This window comes from Serinus canaria, chromosome 1 (assembly GCF_022539315.1).
Source record: "Serinus canaria isolate serCan28SL12 chromosome 1, serCan2020, whole genome shotgun sequence".
In the NCBI taxonomy this organism is placed as follows: Eukaryota; Metazoa; Chordata; class Aves; order Passeriformes; family Fringillidae; genus Serinus; species Serinus canaria.
The window spans coordinates 10,561,282-10,583,210 of record NC_066313.1 but is presented as its reverse complement, the minus strand read 5'-3'; the positions used below and the strand labels follow the sequence as shown (position 1 = coordinate 10,583,210).

The 21,929-nt window shown below is 41.6% G+C and overlaps 1 protein-coding gene across 6 annotated transcripts in view; it reads left to right on the top strand.

The window, feature by feature from the left end:
* NRIP1 (nuclear receptor interacting protein 1) overlaps positions 1-21,929 on the top strand; it is a 137,640-nt gene that overhangs the window by 25,107 nt on the left and 90,604 nt on the right. The window contains exons 1-2 of one of the 6 annotated variants that reach the window (XM_050973000.1): positions 9,701-9,828; positions 18,333-18,455. The gene's annotated coding sequence lies outside the window, so the exon portion shown is untranslated. Of the gene's footprint in view, positions 1-9,700; positions 9,829-18,014; positions 18,082-18,329; positions 18,456-21,929 lie in introns of those variants that run through there. The other 5 variants (XM_030234350.2, XM_018916830.3, XM_018916826.3 and 2 more) reach the window with 5 other exon arrangements.

Sequence of the window (21,929 nt, the reverse complement as noted above, 5' to 3'; positions counted from 1 at the left end):
TTTGTTAAATGACCGTGCCACCCCAGTTACTTTTATATTACAGAGTTGGCATTTTATATAAAAAGCCAGTGCTGATACAGTGCAAAATGCATCTTTCTGTTTGCCTGAGATCCTGTAATTTTTGGTATCTCACAACTGTAGGAAAAAGAGTAGTGCCATAATGAGTAGAAGTTATGAAATCTGATTTCCTGTAGCTTTGTGCTAAATGTCTGAATCTTCTTGCGTCCAATAAATTAATACAGAAGATTTCCCTGTGCAGGAAAGGGAGGGACATTATCTTTCCTCTGCCCTACCATCCATACATGTACAGAACTTGATCAGACAGTATTTTTATAACTGCTACCATTCTGTCAAAACCTCATTGAAACTGCCCTGGAAAACTGGGAGTTATTTTGCAAGGTAGAGATATGGATAGAAGCACCTGTGCAGGCAGTTGTACGAAGTGAATTCCTCAGTAAGGTGGACTGATAACAAAAACTGACTTGCTTAATTCCAGCTGCTCTGACTATGCTGGAGCAGATAACCTGTGCCTCCGTTTGTCACGGAGGGAGGAAGCCAGAGCAGCCCCTTTATCACCACATTTGATTTGCTGCAACTCAGAAGTCTTGTTCAGCTTCCAGGAGATCTCTGAATGGATTTCATTCTGCAGTGGTATCAGCTGGAGAGTGATTGATTTGGTTGTGCTCTTTTTCTTCCCTATTGTGTAAGAGTTGTGGAGATTTCAAAAAAAAAAAGTTTCTTTTACAGCATTAGCTGAAAGGGCAGGGGAGAAAAATAAAAATCAACTGCATGTCCCCTCTCAATCCTTTTCATCCACCCACCAGTAAAATCCAGGGAAGCTGATTTGCTGTGCTTCAATTTTGACAATGTATTTTTTTCCAAACTGTTAAGCTTTCATTTTTGTTTATATTTCTTTAGAAACGGGAAACATAGCATTACATTTTGAAACCTCAAAATATGCACACAGTGGAAAGTGTGTGAATTTAAAAATATTCCACAGCTTTAAGAGTGGTCAAAATGCTGCCTTCCAGGGTGGATGTGTTGTTCCTTTGGATCCATGTTTTCTGATGCCTGCTGAGGTTCCATAGCTGGTCTGGTCAGAGCCTGGTGCTAATAATGCCAAGCTCATGGGTTTGATCCCTGTGTGGGCCATTCACTTAAGAATGGGGTTTGATGATCCTTTTGGGTCCCTTCCAGTTGGAATATTCTGTAATCCTAATTATAAATAAATGCTTGCCTGTTCCAGCATTCAGGCCTGCCCAGCCCCTCTGAGGAACATCTGTTGGGAGGTCTAGAGAGAAGTGTGTATCGGGATGGTTTTCTCTTCCTCTCCTTTCCCCCCTTTGTTTTCATTCTTCTTCCTCTAAGGGAACATCTGAGACTCACAGGACTGGGGATATTTGAATAAATGAGCAAGACTGACATCATTATCTTTTATATTGACTACATAAACCTAAACTTCTGGAGTACTTAACAGTCAGCTGAGCAGATTGCCCAGAGTAGGTTGTTTGAAATAGCTTTTTGTCCATCATTTACACACTCAAGCAAGTTTTATTAAGTGGAGTTGGCACTGCAAAAATCAGCTTAAGTTAAAAACAAACAGCAAAACAACACCAGCCTCACAGCAAACAATTTCATCCCACATATGTACATATCTGTACAATGTATATTTCTTCTCCCTACATATCACCCTGGCTACAAATACAAGTGCTAGCGGGTAAAGTTTTGTGCCAAAACCTTGGCACTTGATGACATTGCCCAGGTGGGATCTTCTGAGATGAAAACCATTTGTGTGTGAGGCCTGATCCATTTGCTCTGGCTGGTTGTTCAGCAGTTAGGCTTGGGGAAGGAAGAAGCTGTTGATGAACAAAAGAAAAGGGAGTTTTATTCTTGGTCTTTCCTCTGGGGCCAGAGCTGTGTGTCCTGACAAGACTGCTGAAGCTGAAATTTCTATGGCAGTACATGGGTGCTGATGAGGCCCTTCAGAGCCATCCTGAGTTCTCCCTCTGCCACCACCCCTCTTGCTCCTCCACTGCTGTGGAGGAGGGAGATGCCCACCAGCTGAGTTTCTTCATCTCTCTCATGCTCTCCTGCTGGTTTGGTCAGCTGACTTGTCTCCCTGCTTGAATTAATTTCTGCTATAAAACTGAAAAGCTGGCTATGAAATCTTTCTGGATCTAGCTTTTGTTTTCCTCTTTAGAGCAGCCTCTCAGGTGGCTTTTTCTCCTGGTGGTTCTGACTCATGGCACCTCTGGCTCCTGCTCCTGTCTCTGCTCCACAGGGCTGGGGAACAGCCAACAACAGCCCTTCAGAGACAGACAGGGACTCTAAGACTTCTCATGATGAATAATCTGTGTCTGATGGCCTCAGGCAACTCTGCTTGCTTCTGGGTCTTAGAGCTGCTTAAAGATCTTTGCAGGAGCCTCTGGGCCCTGCGTTAGACAGCATTTCATCCCCTACAAGGCTGCCATTTATTCAGATCTGTGGAGCTATGTCAGACTTAGGCAGGCCTGTCTTGCTCTTGGCTAGGGGGATTGGTGGTGTCTGACCTTGCATGGATGCAGTTGAATCTTTTTACTGGAGCAGCTTTTTGGGAATGGTCCATTGGCAGCAGCAGCTGCTTCTGCCTTGTTCCATTGAGTGAAAACTGCTGGGGTGCTAGAACAGCATTCCTGTGTCAGTGAGGAGCTCTTCTGGAGCTGTTTCAGACTCTGGAGATGGCTTGCTGGAAGGAGTTGGCTGAGGAGCAGATGTCCCAAGCTGACTGTGGCAGCTGGAGCTGTCCTGATGGATGCTTTGTGCAGCCCTGCATCCGTGGGGCTGAGCCTGGTCACCCCCACCCCCTGCCACGTGCAGGGCCAGGAGGACACCACCACACCACCGGTGATTTTAGAGAGTTAAGCAGCAGAGTTAGCTCTGCAGGGTGAGGTACCAGCAAGGTTCTCATCTGGTTGGCTTTGTTTAGTTCTAGTGCTCAAGTACTAGAGATGAGAATCACCAGGAGCTACCCTAAGCATCTCCTGTAATAACTTCCTTACTGGATCTAAGCCTTGCAAATGTTTCCTACTCCATTCCTATCTTGTCTTCAGTCCTGTAAGAGCTTTATGCTTCACCCAGTTAAAACCTTTCCAGGACTCATGTGTGGTAAAAGTCTTTAACCAAAACCAAGCTTTAGACTCATAGGCTATATGGTATCTGTGTGTCAGCTTCAGCTGCAGGTGTGCCTTTCCCTTTAGGTTATCCTAGGCAGCAGGGGAAGGTTCTCTAAAATGGTATCTTGATGATAAAAATATTTAAAAAAAAAACAAAAACAAGAAAGAAATGCAGAAAATTTGCATGAAGAGTGCAGTACTCAAGCTGTCCTAGTTAATGACCTCTCTGGGAAGCTTATCAAGCTAACACTGAAGAGTCTTTGAACTTGCCCTTAACACAGGCATTGATATTGGGCTCATCAGTGCTGCAGAATTACAGTATACTTCAGGGAATTGTTTATCACTGCAATCCTCAAAAACAGGATGACTGGCATGGTTAGAGGCAAACACCAGACACTTTGTCCTGGCATGGGCTGGGCTTTCAAACACTTGAGATGATGAAAGCTGTATTCTGTCTTCCTTTATGGATGTTATCCTGCCTGCTATCATCTTTAAGCATCTGAGAAATAGTTTTGCATTTAGATGGACTAACTCGGGATTTCTAAATAAAATAAAAATAATTTCCTGCATTTTATTCTGAATTTTTGAATGTTTTATTTCCTCTCAGAATTCGTGGTTGCACATGTGAGGTACATCCAAAGAGGTCTTGGTTTCTACCACCTTGGGGCCTCTTTGGCTCTAGGCTTTTGTGATTCCTTTACTGAAGGGATCATTTCAATAGACAAAGCACTGAACTTTGAGCTGGGTTTGTCAGAACTTCACAACATCACCGTATTTTTCTCTGTAACTGTAGGAAGAATACTTGTAAGCTGCTCTTAAAAATTGCTTTTGTTTTCAGAACTTTCTGAAAATTAATTCACTGATCACTGATCCTTCTACATCTGGAGTGCAGCAGTGCTGACAAACAACTTTTTGAAGGCAAAACGCTGGCACACTTGCCATTCACACTTAGGTGCAGGAGATGTTCTTGCTGTAAATGTTTTGGCTGGGCTATTGCAACACGGACCTGGAAAGGCAAAGAGAAGCTCATTACAAGAGGTGACATCAGGAGGAGCAGCACCCTTCTCTCTGAAAATGGAGAATTTTATCATCTCCCTCCTCCTGTGTGATTAGTCATTGGGAGAGCAGCTGTTCACCACGTCCTGGGCAGCTTTCCAGCAGTGTGACATTATTGACATGCCCCAGTCATCACCCATTTCTGCCTACACTTCTGGCTTACAAGCTTGAAGTGTTCCTTTCATCAGCTTTTGGGTGCACAGGAGGCTGGAGCCTGCGTGAAAGTGAGATGAGGGTACCTCTAGAACAAACAGGACTCCTCCTTTCACGCGTCCTTACTGCAGTTCTCTTCTTTCACTGGGATTACACTTGAGTTAGTAAAGCCAACAAGGGGCTCCCTCAACCTGGGGATCAAGTTGCCATGTAAAAGCTGTTTTTTTAATTCAGCAATTCTGGGTTAAATAATCTTCAGCAGCTAAATTAAAACCCCTGTCTTTTTTTCCAAGAAGGTGGGTTTCTAAGTGCTTGGGTGTGCTGAGCGACTGATGGTGGGATTCCACAGATAATTTTAACATTTTTGTGTCCTGAAATTTTATCTGTCATCCCTTCCCCCTCCAAGGGGGACATAATTTCATCTTAGCGGAAGGGTTTTTGGAAGGGTTACAAAAAAACCTCTTACACTCACTGAAATGTGACTGATTCACTTGGAAATAAAACCTATGCTAGGAAACCCTAAGAAACAGAGGAGCTATGGCTGTCCCAGATTTTGGATATGCTCTTTGGTCTCTCTTTGCACTTCAAAAGCATTATGTAATTTTCAGAATTAATCAATGAGTTACGCTGATATGGAGAACACTAAACCAGAAAGGTTAGTTGCTTGAGAGCAAAACCAAAAAAAAGAGCAATATTCCTTTTCTTCTTAGTCCCACAGAGTAGACATATTTGATAGGGTTGTGGCTTTTTCTCTTCCTTCTTGTTCCAAAGGAGGGGGATGTCTCTTCATGCCTGGTGCTGTGCTCCCACAGACACTCCTGGGGCTGGCTCCCTTTGAGCAGGGCTGCTGTGGTCAGAGCCTGAATGACCCCCAGGGCCTTGAACCACTGGCAGGGGAGGAGCAACCTAATGACCTTGTGGGGAAAAATGGAGCTAAACATTGTACTCCAACTGCTGGTTGTTCTGTCATTGCTCCCTTGAAAAATAAGGATGAATAAAGCAGCAGAAAAGTGGCATATTTAGGGTTTGGGTTACCTTGTTTGTTAGCATCTGGGCAGCTCAGTAGCTGCTCCTGAGAGCTCCAGTATCAACTGGACAATCAGTGCTCAGAGAAAGGAGCTTTATGTTTCCTTCAGTATTAAAGGACAAGAGCTACCTGCCTCGCTGGCAAATGTGATTAATTGTCACTTGTCTGGAGGAGAGGAGTTATGGCCTGCTGGCTTTTCAGACTGCCTTGTCTGCCTTGCCTCTCCTACAAGGCTGTGGAAAGGAGTGGAGGGGAGGATGCTGGAGAATTCGTCAGCATGATGCTGATATACAGTGAAGTGCATGAGCATAAATATTCTTCTCCTTTTTGAACTGATCTGCATCCACAAGTAAGCAGATTACAATAAAGCATGGGGTAAATATCTTAATTTTTTTTTCACAGAGAAGAGCAGTCATGAAAAGCAGCTCAGCTTCCAAAACTGCTCCTTTGCCAAATGCCACATTTCTATAGATACACAAGTGTGGTCCAGCAGTGACATCCTAATAGCAGTGGAATAAAATTGTATTTTAATGCTTGTGCTTATTCCTTGTTCCCTCAATAGCTGCTCAAGACATGACTCTGCTGATAAGCATTCATAAGGTTTTGTTTAGAAAAATTGTTTTCTGTGTTGTCCCTGCAGGAGAGTCTGGGCAAAGAGGTTCTTGAAACAGTAGGGCTTCCATTTTGCTGAAAATCTCCACTTTATTTTTTTAAAATTTCATTTAAAACTCCTGTAAAATTATTGTGTTTAGGAAAAAAAAAAACAAGAAAAAGAAGGTAGTGAGTTTTTGTTACTTATTTGAAAAATGGAAGGAAGACCCATTGAAAGATTATCTTCCTCATAATTTGAAATTCATATTTTTGCTGCTTATTTAAGCACAGAAAAGTCACAATTTTTATAACTAGTAGGTATCTGGATTATGCCCCAAGAGGTCAAAAATATAGTCCTAGCTGTGTTGTGGGTCTGTGTCCAGATAAGGGTGGTGATCATTCTCATGGTTTTATTTGGGGGTTTGTGGAAGACAGGACTGTAGTGAGGCATTGAAAAACCAGAGCTGGGCTTCCCACTGGGTCTTCCTCACTCCAAACTTTTCTCCTGCTCTCCATTTTTACCTTATGATTGTTTTCTTTTTCTGTGTGTCCTTCTTAGCCTGCTCTCCTGACAGCCCAGCTGGTACTGTTCATAATTGGCAGGCCATTCAGGGCTTAGACAAAAATAGCTGTAAATTAAAACACGATTGACTGACCACTCTCTCCCCTGCCTTGCACCTTCTGTAGATACTTCTATGTGTGGAAAATGAGTGGGAAATTATATCACTTTGTTCTAGTAAGGTTTTATGCATGCTTTGCAGGGATGTAAAGGAGCACAGACTGGTATTGTACAGACACAGAGCCACTAATTTACATTAAAGCTCGTGTGCTAGTTCTTCCTTTGGTTCACACTTTCCACTTTTCATGCATTTCATTAATTTTAATTATTTATAATATTAATAATAAATCAGTCTTCCTTCTACTCTGTCCCAGGGGAACCCTATCATGAAAGTTAAAAATTAGGTATATTATTATTGTATCTGCTAAGCATTAGGAGCCAGATTATTCTAGATAGTGATATCTGGAGAGTATGCTGATAATTTTAGATAGTCATTCACCTAGATAGTGAATTAGAATTGAAAGAGGGGTGGAGGGTGTCAAGCTATTACAAGCTCTGTAATAGCACCTCTGGAAACCTCAATGGTGATTTAATAATGAAAAAAAGACTCTAAAAGCATTTAAAAAATAAAAATCCAAAGCTTACAATGGTCCATACCTGTAACAAGACTGATTAATAAAACAGTTTTGAAATGCTAATTCTTAAGATGAAAGGCTAATAATTAGTCTGTGTAATTATTAGCCAACTTTCAGAACTGACCTGACAGCTGTTTCCTGTGTTTTGGAAAGGATGATGGGCAGGGAGAGAAGGCTGCCACAGTGATCCACCCATCCTCACTGACAGACACACACTGGGAGGGACAAGGCCCTCAACTGGTGCTGCAGCTCAGGTAGAAGGAAGGCAGGCAGGTAAGCAGGCTCATGCAGAGTGAATGGGAGACATGCTTAGGTTTAACTTCATCTAATTAACCTCCTCCACTGAAAAATGAAAACTTCTGGGAAGTTTTTGGCATGGTTTTGGTGTCTCTTTTGCTGTCTGTGCACCTTGCTGAAGGGGCAATTCTTCTTGTAGCAGGTTTACAAAGGAGTCCATGCCCAATGTTCTGGTCTAGCATCTCTAAATGGGGTCACAACTCTCCTGAGTCTACAGGCTGGTAGAGCTTTTGCAGTAATGGTTTTCCTTAAAGCAGGCATCCAATTTCTTTTAAATCCTTTTAGGTCCAGTTGACCCAGGAGAAGAAATTCTTAGCAGGAATTTTCTGTTCCTCCCCCATCCAGTCATTGTACAAACAAGAACTCAGCCTCTATGAGTAAATTACTGTGTTTGGTTTAAATGTCTTTGGATTTCTTCAAGATCAAGATGTGCAGCCAGACTTGTTTTAATTCTCCCTTCCCCTCTCCCATGAACTTTTGCTCAGAAAAGACTTTCTGGGATGAGTTTTGACTAGCTTCTGACTTTGCATATACTTTTTTCCTACGTGCTTTCTGGCATATTTGTTATGTTCACGGGGTAATTGCTGTTCTGTACCACATGGAGACCTTGATCTGCCACTGAAGCAAATACAGTTCCTGTGTTGCAGGCAGAAGCTTCCTTTTGAAAGTTGTCACAAAGCTCCTGCTCTTGCAGAAGATAATAAATTTCAAAGCCATCAGGAAAGCTGTCAGAGGATCAGGCTGAGTATCGCCCTAAGGCACATGGATATCTGTTTAATTTTTTTCCTTTTTTAATTAATTAATACAGACTAAAGCTTCTCAGGACTTGGAACGTTAGGAGTATCTTCGAAGTGGATTTGTTGGCAGAGGCTGGAATGCAGGATCAAAGATGCATAATGGATTCTTTACTGCATGGCCCAGCCTCAAAGAACTGGGTCTCATCTCACAGTGCAGAAGTCGAGGGTGATTTTTTGATTTTTCTGTGTAATCTATTGTGAACACCTGTCAGAGCTCTGCTGTGACTGTGGTTCCATTGAGCAGTGCTTAATGCCTTGGTGACTGACTTATCCTAACATTGAAAGCATACATGCTATATTTGGGTTATTTTGAACCAAAAGCCCATTTTAGGATGCAGTTATCTTCACACACCTTCCTTGTTGCAGAAGAAGACAGAATTTGAAAACGTGTGGATTTTAAATGGAAAAAGAGAGTTTTTATGTGTTGGACAGTAATTGTTTTCATGTAGAGGAGAGCATGCAAGTGCAGAATATGAGTGTTGTGGGGCTGGAACAAAGGGTGGAGAAGGAATTAGTGTTTTGCAGGGCACTGTTGTAAAGCTGATGACTGACTTGCTTTGCAGCTTTTCTTCTTTTCACAGTGTCTGGTCCTGGGGGAACCAACCTAGGCTCTCCACAGGGTAAAGTAGAACAGAACCTGAAGAGCTGTCCCAGAGGAATGGGGGGAGGGATGTGTGGAAATGGATGGGCAGAGGAACTGGAAGGAAATGAGTTCCTCATTACCACTCTTCTGACTTTTGTATCTATTTCAATGGGTTGCTCTTAGTCCTAGTGAGCCTGCAGTGTTGGTGCTTTTGTCTTTCCCTGCATGGTCGGATGCTTGCTGAAACAAGGATGAGAGATGGGAAAAATATGTTCATGTTGTTTGGCAGTGGGTGAATACCTGAAGTGATTCCAGGTGAAACACCTTCTAGACTGCTGCCACACCTGAACTAATTATCTTCACAGAGATATTTTTATTTACTGTGAGGAAGTCGCCAGAAGTTGTGCTGTCTGTGTAGGCAGAAGAGTTTAAATCATTCTTATAACCCCTTTCTCACACTCATTTTCTGTTGGAACTGTTGCTGTCTGTATTTTCCAGGTAGTATTGAGAGCAAGCTGATAATTGTAGCTTTGGTAAGCTGTTGGTATGATCACTTTTTTCTAGGTTAAATGATTTATGATGTTTTACCACAGTCTTATAAACAGGAAAAGCCAGCCTAAAGACTGAAGAGAGATACTAATTAGAGAATGATAGAAATACAAATTTAAAGCAGCCACAGTAAGGCAGAGAATTTAAACAAAAGAGCGTCCCTTTTATTACAACCTAAGCCTTAATTACACATCCTAAGTCCTCTATTACATCCTAAGTTTAATTGCAGAAAACAGGGGATGGGAAAACTAAACCTTCACAGCCATATTTGGCAGGAGCTCCAGAATAAGATTTGCCATTAGAGGAGAAAGTAGGAAGTGAGCCCTCGTGAGGAGCACCTGAGAGACATCAGGATGCTCCAACTTGGCCAAGAGGAGATGAGGAGAACCTGGAGTTTCTGCCACCATGGAATGGGACAGAATTAAGTTGGTGAGTGCAGGCTGGATGCCCCCTGAAGTAGTTAAGGGAGAAGGTGATGGTCAAATATGACCTGGTCATGTACTTTACAGTTTTGTCATTTACAAAAAATGTTTAGCTCTACATTGGTGGTGTGAATTTGTCACAGGATGGCTTAACAGACTCCCAAATTGTTTATCAGCCATCCTAAACGGTGTTTTCTTGAGCAAATGTTCAAGGAGTTGTTATTTTGGGGGATTGGGAGCATCAGTTGTTGATCTTGCAGAAAGAGCATATTTAGTAAATTGTGGAAGTATACAGAATGCAGCTCCTTGACCTCTCAGCATCTAATGACAGCAAGGTTTTTCTGCTGTGTGTGAACCCTCTCCTGCAGACTTGCTTTGTCTCATTTCTCCCCATCCTCCCCAAAGTGGTCACTGAGGAGGGACGTGCCCTGCCTCAGCTGCTGCACAGGGCTGTGAGCAGCCCTGCAAGCTGGCTTCTCTTCCAGGGAATCCTGGACTTCATGTGTTTTCCTAGTTTAGTTTTCTTTGTTTCCAAATACACTGGATTGTCTAGCTGGTCTAAATTGAGTCTGTTCATTAGGTCTGAATAATGAAAGCATCTCTTTTTCCTCTTGGCTTAGTACAGACAATACAAAAAGCCATAACCTAGATAATCATGGAGGCTTAAACTCCCCCAATTCATTTGCTAAAAGTAAATTCCTCAAAGTATCAAGAGCTAGAAAGGGGTTTTTTTTGGTTTGGGTTATTGTGTGTGTGTGTGGCTTCTGAGACAGAGTTGCCTTTAAATTAAAAATAGATGGCATTTTTTTCCTAACAAAGAAAAATGCACTTATTTCTCCATCTTTGGTTTATATTTTGAATTCTTGCTTCCAGTAATGAGAGTTCTATAGAATTTCTGAAGAAAATCATTAAGTATTTTGCATAAGGGTATTTTCTAATTGCATTCTGTAACCTGAATTCTTAAACACCCAGAAAGATGACAGATATTAGTGGACAGTCTAAAGACTTAATATCTGTCCAGAGTATCTTAATATTTCAATGCTTAATGTTACCTACCCATATTATCTCTGTAGGCAGAAAGTTGTCATCTGTTTTCCCTTTTCCACAGCTGAAGTGACACCCAGAGACAATTAGATATATCTCTTCCACTTGTCTTTTAAAGTGCCCAAGTTCATGCAAAAATAACATGGCAGCGTCAGGAGCTAAACTTTACTTTTGGTCTTAGACCACATTCCTCTTCCCTCAGCTGAAGTGACTCCAAAGGGGATTTTGAAAGCTTCACACCGGGAACAAGAGCTTCCTGTGGATGCTTTTCCCCCTCTATTGCTTCCAGTGTAATTTTGGTAGGTGTTGTTCATGGTCTCCTTTAGTAGCAGCTTATGTGAAGCATGGAATTCCTCAGGGAGAGAGTGTTAGTGAGAGACTCACAAAACCAGCGTGTGGAAATGCAAGAAGGTCTCTACCTCCCTTTTAAGTTCTGTGGGTTGTTGTGAGCTCCATTCCCAGCTGACAGAGGCACTAGCTAAGTCTTCATGCTATTCCATTCCCTACTCAGTTTGTGGTCTTTCTTCCCAGAATCTGACCAGGAAAACAGTGTGTCTCCATTGCTGCTATCTATTCATGGACATTCAGAGGGTACAGTGGGATTTTTTACCCATACAGAACTAGTTAGGACTCGGGGTTATTGTAGATAAAGAAAATGATAAATTTTTCTGTGCCTATATTATACAGTTTTCACATCTGTAGTGTAAAAATACATCAGCAGCTGTGACACTGCAAAACCTGGGCTGTTTCCTTCTTCTGCCTTTTTTCTGTTTAATGCATAGGTTTGCCCTCACTATGGGATTTCTTTGTCAAAAACATTGTGGTGAAGAGCCATGCAGCCCTCACCTTGTGAAAGAGCTTTAGAGCAAGCTGCTGCCATGCTCTCCCGGACTGGGGACACAAAACTGTCTGCCTGACACCTTTGAGAAACGAGAGTACGTCTCCACATCTCTACCTCCTTTGCATAATCTGTGATATCTGAATTAAGTTTCATGACATATTAACACTTTGAAGCTGAGTTAATATACTGTGTTGTATATAATACATTATGTATGACTTGGGCATCAATTGTGCTGGAGCATCAGCAGCCACAGACTTGAAAATGTCTCTTTCTGTGACAGAAATCCTAAATGATACTGAAACCAAGTTCTGTTGGCACGATTCTATTTTGTATTCCTTGTCCCCTTACAGCATCTCTTACTTGCAAAACCACTCATGTTCAAGGCATCTAGATTCCTCTTCTCTCCTCTATGTACTTGTCACAGAGTCCCCGCTCCACATCTTTGGTATTACAAATATTCCCATGGTGTTGCAGGGTTAATTTTAATTTGTAACATCAGAAGTGCTAGGATTATGTTAGCTTTGCTGAGCCTGGGCACTACGATGTGAAGAGGAACAATGATGAGCATTAACATTTATAACAACGATGTGCTGCAAAGAGTGAAAAACAGAAAGAAGACAAACCCCACTGTGTTTTTCTCTTCTTGTATGTTCACATATCGTGCTCCTCCCAAAGTGAGCTAAGATAGAGCTTGTTTTGTAGAAGTTGTCTCGTGAACTATTTGTCAGACTACATTGGTCTGACATTGGATACAGTATATACATATATATATAGGCAAATATGCAGTCACAGGTTTATTGCTCTTAATATAACTCATCTTAAGCCTGATTACTTTTGTTTCAAAATTAGACTCTCAGAACATATTAATTATGGACATATCCCCAGACAACATGGCTGTCCATGGGGGATTTCTGCCCTTTACTCTGATTAGTGTTAATAGGAGTTACCCATGTAAACTCCTAGAGGACCAAAAGAGAAATAATGTTCTGCCAGCTGTGGTTTTTTTGTTTAGGGTATTGAACAATGCTGAAATGTTCCAGGAGGGAATTGGTAGAGTGCCTGATAGTGCCAGTCTGAAACCTTTCCTCTCTTTACACAAATACTGTAAATATTCCTATTTACAGGAGCATGTAGGGACAGAACAAGGGGGAGCGGGCTCAAATTGAAAGAATTGAAAGAGAGCAGATTTAGAATAGATTAGATATTAGGGAAGAAATCTTTACTGTGAAGGTGCTGAGGCCCTGGAACAGATTTCCCAGGGAAGGTTGGGATTCCCCATCCCTGGAAGAGTTCAAAGCCAGGTTGGATGGGGCTCTGAGCAACCTGGGATAGTGGAAGGTATCCCTGCCTATGGAATGGGGGCTGGAGTGAGAGGATCTTTAAGTTCCCTTCCAACTTAGGTCATTCTGTGATTCTCTGTGGTGAATTCTGGAACTGATAAAAGCACAAAACACTGCTATATACAATATTGTATATTTAAAGTTCATATATAACGTGATAGTCCTTTTTTGTTTGGTGGAGGTTTTGTTGTTGTTTTGGTTTTCTAACCTGAATTAAACATTAGGGAATGCCTTTTATTTCTTTCACTGGAAGCACTGGACTGAGGAATGCTCCTATTATATAAATAATGTCTACGTGACCTGATGTCGTATGCCCTAATTATCCACTTGTCATAATTCTACCACCTTGAATTTCTTGGGAAAAGAATAATCTCATTGGAATTAGGATCAGGAACAATTTTCAGACGGAGGGGGTGGCTTGTGCTAGATGCTAGATAAAGTTAGAGATTACTGGGTTTGTGTTGTCTGAGACTTCTGGGCTCTAGTGGAAGCTAAGCATATAATAATTAAAATAGCTTCTTAGTGATGGAGAATTTACTGCATCTTTTGACAATTCATCTCAGTAGCTAATTATACTTAAAACGTGCTTTTTATCTTCAGATTGAATTTGCAAATATTGGATTCTGTTGTGTGTCTGCCCACTAATTTAGAGTCTTATGAAATATCTTCTTCTTGTCTAGTCCCTTAAAGATTATAATCTTCTCTTTGAAGCAAAATACATTCAGTTCAGTGTCTCACTGGAAGGAGTCTTTTTCTTTTCTTTGCCGGAACGAAATCGTTCTTGTCGCTCTCTTTCCAAGCTTTATTTATTTTTATTTATTTATTTAAATTAAAGGTACTGTAGTTTCCCAGAGGCATTCCTGCTTTGTTGCCAGAGACATTATGGTTTCCTGTGCCTGTCTGCAGCTGTCCCTAGCTAAGCAAATGGCACAGACCTTCGTGCCTGCCCTCGTGGGGAGAGGTCTGACACCCCTGAGCTGATGGAAAGAGCAGGCAGGTGCCATCCAGAATCCAGCCTAAAGGGTTTTATTGTCTAACACCACTCAGAGGCTGCACCCAGGAATAAAGCAGCATCTCTTCCAAACTATCGTGCCTATTCTTAGCAGCAGCTAAATCTTATGATCATGATGGTAGGCCCGTGTGACTGCAGGGCCGTGTTCCAGGGCGGAGGTGAGGAGGAATGCATAATGCCTGCCTTATCTTGGGGGGGCTCCTCAGGGAGCAGAAAGTCACAGCTTGCTGGATATGCAGAGGGAAATAATAAGGTGTAACACAGTTGTAGCTGTGCCAGCTGCTCTGCGGGTCACAGCAGGGCAAAAGTAGTCTTACCCAAAATGTAGTGACAGAATAAAAGTAATTGTGTCATTTTCTGTCAGTCTGCAAAGTATGCAAGTCAGACTCTGGGACTGGGTGAATGATGATGCTGACAAAGCAGTGCCCTGAAGGTGGGGGGGGTGGGTAAAAAAATACATCCAAATGAGAAAAGTCATGGGCTTCTCTTAGAGAACAGCTGACCATCCTCATCCAATCACTCCTGAATCCAGCTAGCCCAGCTCATGCAAGGGAGTGCTTTGATATCGCTTCACATCGTTTATTCTTTACCCACCTGACTTGCCAGACTGGTTGGAAATTTCCTTTTTTTGTGTCATACTGTTGATGAAAATGAAGGAAAACTGGGTCAGGTGTGTGTGAGGGTGTCTCCCCCATCACAATGAAGAGAAACAAAAAAGGGAGAGAAAAAAGCTCACCAGAGAGGCATGGGAGGAAATTCATGCTGAAAAGATGGTAGGGATGAAAAACAGGAAAAGTGTGACTGTGATCCCTCTGTCTATGGATAATTTATTTCTAACAAGATGTAACAAATATTATACTTCCAAGTATTTCTCGTATTCTAGTTGCAGATGAAGGATTGTTCAGTGCACCTTTACTTCTTTACTTTCTTAATCTTCTTCTCCTGCTCCATATTTTTATGACAACACAGATATAATGGAGCATTACCAGGACCTTCCAGTACTTTTCTGTCACTTAGTTTTGTTACAGTAAATGCATGCAGGAATCTTGAGCTTTTACTGTTGGTACAGAAATGATTAAAGCATCTTAGGTGGCCTCTTTCTTGAGGTTTTCATTTGATGTTTAGGTAGGTTTCTGTTGCTGATCAAAGATTTATTTTAGTGAAGGACAGGGCACAAATGTCTTCTCTTCAAATTTGCTGGGCTGTGCGTGTTAGCATATTTTATGATGAAATACACAGAAGCCAAGCACTGACACTGCTCCAAAGTAAAACTGGTAGCAAAAAGCTGTGCAACTATAAAACTCATGACACTGTCATAAAGTATGGCTTTTTAGTGTGGATGGGCTGACACTTTTCTACTATTTCATCCTTTTAGCTGATTTATTAAGTGAGGTTGAATGTCACTGTGGGCTGAATTACTGTAGGTATCATCTCAGAAAGTGATCTCTGCAAAGACAGGCCTCAGAACATCGCCCAATTTCTGTATTTAGCTCTGGTTATTAGAACTGATCACTCAGAATAGAGCACACAGCAAATATCCACAGCATTCAGAAGGTGCATAAAGTCTGAAATTAATTTTTTTTAAAACTCTTTAACATTTAATGTAATCCTATCAAGGTGGGTGGTGCGTTTTATTTTCTGGGCATAGGAAAGTGGGGAAAAAACCCTCACACCACACTCTAAAGCCTCATTAACAAAGAACTTTACTCAAGGAGGAGATGTTAATAAGTAATGAAACAAAGGCTCTTTTATGGAGATTAAATGTCCGTGTGTCGAAGTACAAAGTTCGTGTTGCAAAGTGCAGCTGTTCCCCTGCTCACAGCCCCAAAGCCTGGGTTCAAAGTCTGCCAGTTTTCCTGCAATGGAGCTGACCGGGGCAAGGTCCGGCCGAGGTTCAGAGGTCAGTGGCTGGAGCCTCGCTGGCCCCGTGGCCCTGCTGTCTGACACACTCGGGATAAGCAACTGAAGATCATAAGTACAACCAACAAAAAACTTCTCCTTCCCTTTTCTGTGGTGTCAGATTTCATTAAAGAGGGAACTTTTTGGAAGGAGTCGCTGGAGTGTTTAAAAATAATGTGCTGCATAATGGGGTGACCTCACCAAACCCCTGTGAAGGAGCAGAGTTGGAAAATGATGCATATGGGAAGTAGTGCCTGTGTGCATTCTCCTTCCTCCTGAGATGTATTTAAATGAGGAAAAATGAACAGCTAATTTTATATATCCAAAGAGATGAAATAGCTCTTTTAAAAAAAGAACCAAGAAAGAAAAAAAGCTCGTCCCTGTGTTCCCTTTGTGTCACGGTAACGGTGTTCCACACCACGGGGGTGAAGAGAACTTAATGCGTCTGGATATCCTGCTTTCAAATCCTCCTTTTTCACCTCCTTCAGAGGCTTTTTCGAAGCTAACCCCAACTTTCTTATTCATAAGGGCTGAAAACCCACCTGTGCAGCTTTTTTGATTAGCTGTGGTCATATCAAAGGCTGCTGTACCCAAGCACAGACCCTGAGTGAGAACGGAGACTGACGGCTGAGAGCAAAGGCTGGTACAAACACCCTTGGAGAAATTTATATTTCAGGCAATGCTGTAGCTGTATTACAGATAGAGAAAAGTTTCCTATCTGTTGCCACATCCTTTGTCATGGAAAGGATGATAAACCATGGGTGGTAAACCAAGTCATCAGTGCTCAGTGCCCACAGCATGCCGCAGGTCTGAGCAGGCTGCTGTCATCTCACCTCACTGAAAGGAACATGCATGTTCACAGAGCTTTCTCAGACATCAGAAGTCTGCCCCTGTTGTATCATGGCTGCTATATGTCTGGGTTCAATAAATTTAATTATAGAGAGCCACAATTAAAACCAGGATTCATAGAAGGACTGTAGTAGCGAAAAGGGTGAGTTCTGGAACAAAAGACTTGTGTGCTCAGAAACGATGCTTTTTTCCTTCCTGCAAACATTCATGAGTCCACCAAACACCAGAGGAGCCTTCCTCTGGTGGGTTAGTTCTGTGCTTTTCTTATTACTTCAGGTCTGACCTTCCCCTTCTAAGCAATATACTTAAGAAACTAACAAGGACTCTACAGAGAACACTCCAGCCATGGCTTGTGAGGACTTGGAAGAGAGCATGAGGTACTCAGTGCTTAAAAAAAGTGGGGGGGTAAAAGGTCAGCCAAGGTCCACAGATCCAAAATAATGTGTTATAGTGTCTAAGCCCTTCCTGGGAGAATGCTGAGAAAAGAAATAACAGGAACTGAACTGTGATGTTCCATTCTTGTCCTGGACAATGGAAACTCAGGAATATTAGGGAAATTTTTTTCTGCTACTCTTTGTTGTCTGCATGCAGCTGCTGCAGTGAGCAGACCAAGTCATTGAGCCATTGTTGGAAGTAGTGACTGTGGCAGAGCACATCCATAATCAGTTCATTTGGTCTGCACTGATGCAAATCCCTGACACAGCAGCAATGGTGAGTAACACTTTATGTTGCTCCCACTGCTGAAGTTCCACCAGGGTCTCTGGCCTCTCTTTGCTAGGATGATTATCCCTGGCCTTGGAATCTTTGTTTCCTATGAAATTCTGACTGTCATTACCCTCCCCAGCACTTCTGGCAACTGAAAATACACAAAAGGTGGGGAGAAGATGATAAAATTAACAGCTATAAAATGTGTACATTGCTTGCTGCACTGATAAAAGTCCTTCAGGTGACAGAGCTCTTCTGGGTGGTGACTACAGATTTGAGCCTTGGCTTGCCTCATCCGAAAAGATGAACCCTGTCAAGCCATTACTACTGCACAGAGTGGGATTCCTTCATTCTTTTCTGTTGGCATTGGCCGCATATTAATAATAATAATAACATATTTTCAGGGGAAGGTATAATGGAAGGAAGGAGGAGAGTGCCTATAGCCCCATGGTTAGTGAGGTTTCGTGGGCAATAGGCTGAAGTTCAGGTACATAGTCCAAATCAAGCAAAGCAGGAACTGGGACTGGGTTTGCAAGGTAGCAACTATGCTGGCTCCACTGAAGTAGATAGGTGAATCTTTGCATCTCCCTCTTGCCTTCCCCTCGCCCCATTTTCATCACAGTCTTGTGTTGCTCTGTCACCTTTCAGTTAGAAAGACAAGAATAAACAGGAAAATTACTTGCAGGTCAATTCTTGTTTTCAGTTTTCTGTTTCTTTACTTTTTCTCTCTGGTTTTTTTTTCCTCCCGTTTTGTTTTATTTTAATTTTTTGCCTAGGTGTACCTGCTTTTGTTTAAAGCTGCCTATTTTCTTTCTCAGCAGATAGTCTGAGAATCATACCACCTGTTGCCTGCCTGAACCAAGAACCAGATCCCAGAGAAAGACTGTGCCATATTAGTTGGTTGCAGATCTACTAGGATCCTAACTTTGAGAGAGATCTAACAGGTAAGTAAAAGTTGGAATTTATTCAAGGTGCCGAAACTCTTAAAAAAGAAGATTGTTATTGCCCCTTCTGAAAAAAAAAAAAAAAAAAAAAAAAAAAAAAGTGGCCAGAAAGCAGTGTATGCATGCAAATATGACCTGCAGGATATTTTTTAATCTGGGAACTAGTATCTTTCCACTAAGAATCTGTGCCTGTCAAATGGTTTCTTCTCAGTTTGCACACTCCCCAGTCCCTGTTTCAAACCCCTCCAGGTAAGGCTATCAGAAAAGCACTCCCATCTAGCTTCCTCTTTCTCATGCAAATACAGGTGTCTTAAGAAATGCAGGGGGATTTCCTTTGGCAGGAATACTGAAAAAAGCCAAACCAGAATAGTCCAAAAGTTATTTTTATTTGTTTCTCATTATTGCTTTGGTTTTGATCTTCTCTTCAGAACTTTCTTTTCCAAGTGCCTTCTTCATTCAGTCTTGACCACACTGGCTGGGTAGAGTAAGAGGTTTGTCTGCAGCTACAGTTTTACTGCTTTATTCTCCTGGGGTAGTTAAGGCAAACTTTCCACTACCCTTTGCTTATTCCTAATGTAGGTTGAGTTATATCATCAAGAAGGTGCTTGTGGAGATACTCAGAGAGATCTCTAAAGCAAATTGCCATGGATCATTTAGCGTCATATTCAGTAAAACTGTTTGCACACTAGGACTTTGCCAATTTTTAAAAAATTCAGATTTGAAATAAAATACAAAGTACCCTGGGTAAATGAAAATTAGAAGAGGTTTCTGAGTAGCTCACTATGTTATGTGTTAGTAATGAGGAAATAGTGCACATTAGATGAGTTACACACATTGTTACAAAATTAGAAGGAAGGAGTGGACTAAAATGTAGTTATTTTTATAGCTCTACAGAGCTTTAACTATGTAAGGACTTTGACAAAACTTCTTCAAAAGAGTTGTTCAAAAAGTAATGTTTGTTTCCTCATATTCAGGTTTAAGTCTTTCCCTGGCAAGAAGCTCAGGTTTTTGCACTGCAGTCATAGATCATGGCATAAGCATGTAAAATATTGATTGAAAAGAAGCTTTTCTAAGAAAAGAAAAAAGAATAAAATAACCAAATTTGCTTTTCTTGTCTTATAAGATATATGATATGAGAAAGGCTTGAATCTTTATTATGTAAGGACCTTGCTGTCTGACATGAGATTTCACATGAAAATCCAGATTTGTACTGCTTCTGTGTTAAGTAAAGGGTTCTGCAGGATCCCCCTGTTGTGTGTCTGGCTGCTGGTTTGCCACAGCTAAGAGTGGAGATCAGTGGTTTATTGTGAAGATGCTGGTTTTAAATTCAGAGTTGAGACTGTGGTAGAAGCTTTTGGTTTGCTGAACTCTCAGTTCTCAAAACCAAATCTCAATAAACTGCCACCTATGGTGGGAATGATTTAAATATTTAATGATGTTTTGACTGGAAAATGAATGAACATAGAAGGATCTTCTAGAGTTAACATTGAATTAATTTCTTGCCAGTGTTACTTTTAGCTTGTTCTTCCCTTCTCTAAGTGACTGGCACACGCTGGGAGTGATCCTTTGTTCCTGCTCTTGCTCCCCAAGGTGCTCCCTGCCTGACTATCAGCACGGATACGTAGTTTTCATCTGTGGAGAATTTTCTAACTTTCTAGTCATAACTGAAAATTTATGTGCTCGGTTCAACTCGACGAATCGCATGACAAATCTGCAGCAAGGCAGACGCCTTCGGGGAGACAGAGAGGCTGCCTGTCTGTCTTGCCAAGTATCTCAGCAATCCTGGGACGGCAGCAGCTCCCTAATGCGACAACGAGCCGTGTTGACTTTTAGATATACACGGGTACAAAGTTCCTGCTGAAGATTTCGCTTCCCCAGCCATCGCTTGACGCAGCCGGGTATCTCCGCCGTGCTGCCCTATCTGCAGGGGAGGGAGAAGGAGGGGAGCACATCAGGGCGTTCCAGGGCCTTATCAGCCCTGCTGGTGGGTGGTGTGCTCCTCCAAAGAGGAGCCAGAGTGCTCCTCAAAGACTTCAAGGTGTGTGTGCCTGCACGTGTCACCCATTTTCCGTAACGCTGCTGGAACGTTCGCTGATTAGCTTTTGCTTGTTTACATTAATTGAACTTATACACCTAGGCTGCTTTGATATATTTATTTTTATTTCAAAACTCTGTGCTGTTTTTGATGCTGGATATATAGCATCACCATGCATTTATTTTCTGTGCTGACAAGCAGACTTGTTTCCTTGTGAGGAGATGAATTGTTTATTTTTCAGACAAAATACGAACATACTCTTTGGAATTATATGATAGCATGAACTGGTCTATTTGGGAGACTGGTAGGTACACAAACAAGTGCTCAAATTTATTGCTACAGCTAAAATAGCATTTCCTGAAATATATACTAAGAACTCAGAGAATGCAAGAAGGACTTGAAAATGTGTCCACTTTTTTCATTCACATCCCATTTTGACAGCTCATTTTTAAGTAGCAGTGAAATTGTTTGGGGTTATTTGGTTTCAGAAGAAGTGGAGACAAGATAAAATAATTGGTTATCTTCAGTTAGGTGTTAAGATGTACTTTTTTCTTTTTCCAGGAAAGATCCTTAAATTAAAAATAAGCCGGTTGATTTTCTGTGCATTTCATCTGAGCCCTGAGCTTTAGGTCAATGAGACTTTGATTTCTTTTTCAAAATACCAAATCAGTTTATGTGAGGGACAGAGCTTAAGCTTTTATTTCAGTCACAAGTTTTCTATTTCTCTGAATGTGTTTTCTGAATGGGCTCCTGGAGTCTGGAATATTGGTGATGCAGGGCTTGCCTATTTTGACTAGGACCAGTAGTCAGTCACTGCTTGTGCACAAAGTGAAATGAAGCCATGGAAGAGAGGAAAAAAAACTTGGAACAAGAGTTTATGAAATTGGCCACCCAGCTTCCTTGTAATATAATAGTGATGGCAAAAAGACTCTTGAATCTTACAGTGCTTCACATCTCTGTGGAATTCAGCAGGTGCCTCTGGGTGCAGTCATTACACACAGCTTCTATAAAGTGGTGTGGATGTTTTCACAGAACTAAGCAGATAGCAGCCCCTGAACACTAACTGCTTGGAAAGGGATGGGATTTAGTTGCATTCCTTCACTTTGATTGTCATAAATGTAGATTTCACACAAGGAGGATAAAACAACACTGCAATTTAAGCAGCTTGTCTCTAATGGTTGGATTTCACTTCTGTTTATGCCCCCTTTTTTTCTCTTCTTTGCCATTGACTTTTTCAGCAAGGAGCTAATGTAAAGATGGTTTTGATAAACAAATCCTGTATATCTTAAGCAGCAGGTCAGTGAATCTTCCTTTGAGCAGCAAATCCATTCCAATACTCAGGATTTTAGCCAGGGCCACAGGGCAAAACTCCTACGTTGCACAAAAAACCAAAAAAAAGCCAAGGGACTTTTAATGATCCAGCAGAGATGATAGGACCT